The sequence below is a fragment of the Belonocnema kinseyi genome, chromosome 9, assembly GCF_010883055.1.
Source record: "Belonocnema kinseyi isolate 2016_QV_RU_SX_M_011 chromosome 9, B_treatae_v1, whole genome shotgun sequence".
NCBI classification, from domain to species: Eukaryota; Metazoa; Arthropoda; class Insecta; order Hymenoptera; family Cynipidae; genus Belonocnema; species Belonocnema kinseyi.
In genome coordinates this window covers 47,773,770-47,778,228 of record NC_046665.1, presented here as the reverse complement: position 1 = coordinate 47,778,228, position 4,459 = coordinate 47,773,770, and the positions used below count along the sequence as shown (strand labels likewise).

At 29.2% G+C, this 4,459-nt stretch overlaps 1 protein-coding gene across 1 annotated transcript in view; it reads right to left on the bottom strand.

Annotated features, from left to right (window-relative positions):
- The window catches only part of LOC117180128, a 28,152-nt gene that overhangs the window by 15,884 nt on the left and 7,809 nt on the right, over window positions 1-4,459 (bottom strand). The window lies entirely within an intron of this gene.

Genomic DNA, 4,459 nt, shown 5'->3' with positions numbered 1-4,459 from the left:
ACTCGCTTTTATCTCCCTTTCTCTTGTATATTGGTACTATAATCGCTTCTTTCCAATCGTCTGGACGTCTCCCATCTCGAAACATAAATTTATCAATTCGCACACTCTATGTGGTATGTACCCGCCACCGTGTTTAAGCATTTCAGCGTTAATACCGTCTACCCCGACAGCCTTACCGTTTTTCAAGTTCTTAATTATATCCCTAACCTCAGTGACACAGACTTTCTCAATTGAGTTTTCCATCGCATCGTGTTCAACATCGCAGTTGCGGTGTCCTATACCTTCATCTCCGAATTGTGTTCTGAAATAGTGTCTGAAAGCCTATAGTATTCCGTCTGCATCATATACCATTTCCTCCCCACTATTTCTCATGTTGACAATTTCTGTACTTTTGTTTTCTTTCATTTTTTTATAAAGTATTTTCCTGCTTCCTTCAAAGTCGTTTTGTATTTTTATCTCTTCTTCTGCTCTAATTGTAGCTTTACTTCCCCCCACGCATCATCAGAAATTCTTCCTACAACTGCGGTACCACACACTTCGATCGTACATCTAACAAGGATATCCCGTAACATTGTCCAGGCGCCCTCTATGTGCTTGTTTTTTATACGGTCTTCCCGTGTTGCCCTATCTATGCTTTCGATTATCTTATTTAATATTCTGATAAATAATAATTAACTAATGCAACAAAAATCTAATGCTATAATTAACTTTCACTTTTTGATATCTGGTAATAATTAATTACGTAACTGAAAGGCCTCCAAAGCAAGTAATTAGCTTACAAAATACACTTGCTTGAAATTACATAATTAGCAACAACAAAGATTTGCTAATTACATGAACTGGAATAATTCCCTCAAACTACGATATTTAAGCAAAATTATTAGAAATTTCGAAACTCTACTACAAAAATAAAATAATTATATATAAATTAACACCTTCAATTTAAATAAAAAACACTTGCAAACATCCCAGGTTAAAAATGATATATATATTTTATATATAGTGTGAAGTATTATACATAATTTTCATTTGCTTTATACAAAAAATGTATGAAACAAATAATTATATATAATACTTCACACTATGTATTGACTATACTTCATTTTTCCGCCTGAAATTAATTACCGAGATCTTAATTCTACGTTAAACAATAATTACAAAAATATATTTACTTGCAGTTTTAAACTAAATGGTGTTTTTTTTATTGGGTTAGATAGAATTTTTTTCTCAGTATGTTTATTTAATTTTATAGATTATTAATTTAGATAGACCAACACGAGCAGAGACAAATATGACAATGCAAATATAAAAAGACAAATTTGTTTGATCAATTTATCTTTTGTTATCTCCTTACGTCTTCACGTAATCCATTTACGATTTTCTATGTACACATGCACGTTTACAGATTCTTTCTATAGATTTGCATCATTTATGTGGGAGTAGGCATATGTAGAGACAAAGGAAAATTCCGCAAAATTAATTTACATGAATGATCTCAAAATGGCAATAATATTTCATAATTAATTGCATAATGAATGTAATTTTCAATTGATTCAAAAAGTAATTCATAGGAAAAACGTCACTGGAAATAAATAGGTTTGCATGTATATTTCTAAGTCATGAGAAATTTTTTTGTAAGGGTAAAAAATATTTAGTTATGGAATTAACAAAAAAATTTGCATCCCAAAAATATTTTAAGCAATTCAACTAGTAAAAATGAAAAAACCTCTATTATTGATAAATGAACTAATTTTTGTTTGTTTAACGCAAGTCTTGTTGAAATAACCAAAATTTTGTAAGAGAAAGAGAACAAATTCGTTGATTCTATAACAAGTCATTTTACTACCATATAATTTTCGAATTTCGAATTATTCACTTTTGAATTATTTTTGTCAAACGTCCACGTTTTGAGACCCCCTGAATCAGAAAAACATGTTTTTACGAATGTGTATGTCTGTCTATCTGTATGTCTGTCTGTATGTCTATCTGTTTCCACATTAACTTTTGAAAACATTAATCTATTAGATTGGCCTTTAGTACACTCGTTTAGTGTCCTAAACTAAAGGTCAAGTTCGTTAGCCAGCCATTTTGGTTAAAAATTCAAAAAATAGGCACATTTTTTATATTTTCAAGACCACTTTTTCAAAATTCAAAAATTCTACACTGCTAAAAATTTCTATAGCGATTTTGCTACAAATGTAATGGAAGCAATATGCATATACGTGTAGTAGATTTAATATACCATTATATTGTAAAATAATATACATGCATAGTAAAATAGAGTGCATAAAAGTTAAAAATTCTTTGATATATTCAAATCTTGTCAAATATTTAAAACTAAAATAATAACCTACAATTCTACATACTGCCAAGGTCAGAATGTTTACGTGAGTATTGGTGCTTTTAGGTTACGTGTCTTAATAATATATTTAAGTGAACCTATCCACTTCAAACCCAGTATAATTTATGTTGAACTAAAAACAAATATAATGCTTTATTATTTAGAATTCAACATTAATGCAAAAATTATTTTTAATTTGTGTAAAGTGAAATTACCTGGCTCTTCTCAGAATTGATCAATACACATATGTATATTAAATTTACTACGCAGCCTCTTAATAACTATTTCATAGACCGAGTTCTTAGATTTACAACACAAATGTATAGTAAATGCATATTAAAATTGCAAACATTTTTAAAAGTGTATGTACGGTTATTCATAGTATTTCAAGAGTCGAACAATTTATCCTGATGATTTTTTTATGAAACCAAAAATTACCAGTTATAGCATTTACAAAATTCCAAAAAAACACGCGAAAATTAACATTTTCAGCCAAATAACGCATGATATAAAAAAAGTCAAAATAAAAAAAAATGATGCGTTTTGAATGCACTGCAAGACTGTCAAAAACTTTTCGAATTTTCTTCAAAAATAAAAAATTTTAATTTTGACGGCATACCAAATAATGAAAACTCCAAAAATTACATTTTTCGATCAAACGATGCAAAATACGGTAAAAGATGAGTAGACAAAAATAGCGCATTTGAAAAAGATCTACAAATTTGTTATAATTCACTCTTTGATAGGATACGCAGTTTTGGCTTTAACCATGAAAAAAATCATTAGCAGTAAAAAAAAATCTGCCCGCTGCGTGGGCACCAGGATGGTCCAAAAAATCATGGCAAAATTTTTTTGCATGCTAAAGGGCAACGGCCCTCTCCCCCATTTTATTCCAAATCCGAAAAAAGAAATTCCCTAATTTTTTATTTTTTTATTTTAACAGGTACCGGTTTCGACTTGAAGTTTCCCATGTAAAATGCATGGGGAAAAATCACTTTTTTGTGTTTTTAGAATAATTGTTGAGGGTATGAAAAAATTTGACGAGGAAGTATGGGGGCCTGTAGAGAATCATCTAGTGAAGAATCTCATTTATCAGACATGTGGGTTTGACACCCCTAACACACCCCCACGAATACCTGAAAACTACCTTTAAATCAAAAATTGTAAATTCTTCATGAAATCGACCTTTTGAACACTGCTTTCTCGTCTTTTTTTACTCAAGGTTATTAATATTGGTATAATGGAATATTTATTATTATTGGTTAATTAATTTTTAATTATTTAAACAAATGGAATTTGTTCAAACACTTTTTTCCAAAATTTCTTTTCTTTTACTTAAAAATTATTACCATTGGGCTATTGGAAAATTTATTGACATTAGTTAATTAATTTTCAATTGTTGAAACAATTGAAATTGGTTAAAAAAAAATTTTGTACAAATTATTAATATTTCTTCAGTGGAATATTTATCAACGTTGTTTGATTAATTTTATTTTTTTGAATTTTTTAAAAATAAAAATTATTTCTTAAATATAACTGATAAATTAATTATTATTAAATTAATTTTTACTCAGTAATTAATTATTACTGATAAATATTCCACTAGACCCACAGTAATGACTTTTATTAAAACAAATATTCAAAACGAAATAATTCAAACAAATTCTATTTGTTTAAATAATTGGCAATGAATAAACTGATCTTAAGAAATATTACAACAGACAGTGATCATTTTTAGGGAAAAAACGAATTTTCAAAAAAAGTGATTTAACCAAATTAGTGGTGTCTAACTAATATTTCTGATACATGTAATTCTTCGTCGGATAATTCTGAAAGGGCCCCCATACCTTCCCATCACATTTTTTCAAACACTAAAAAATTATTCCAAAAACTCAAAAAAGTTATTTTTCCCTATACATTTTGCAATGGAAACTTCAAGTCAAAACCGGCACCTGTTAAAATAAAAAATTAGGGAATTTCATTTTTCGGATTTGGAATGAAATTCAGGGAATCCTTGCCTTCTAAAAAAAGTGTTTTTGAGCCATCCTAGTGGGCTTATTCTTAGGGGCCATCCATGTACCATGTGAACACTTTAGGGGGGGGGGGGGGGGGGGGGGG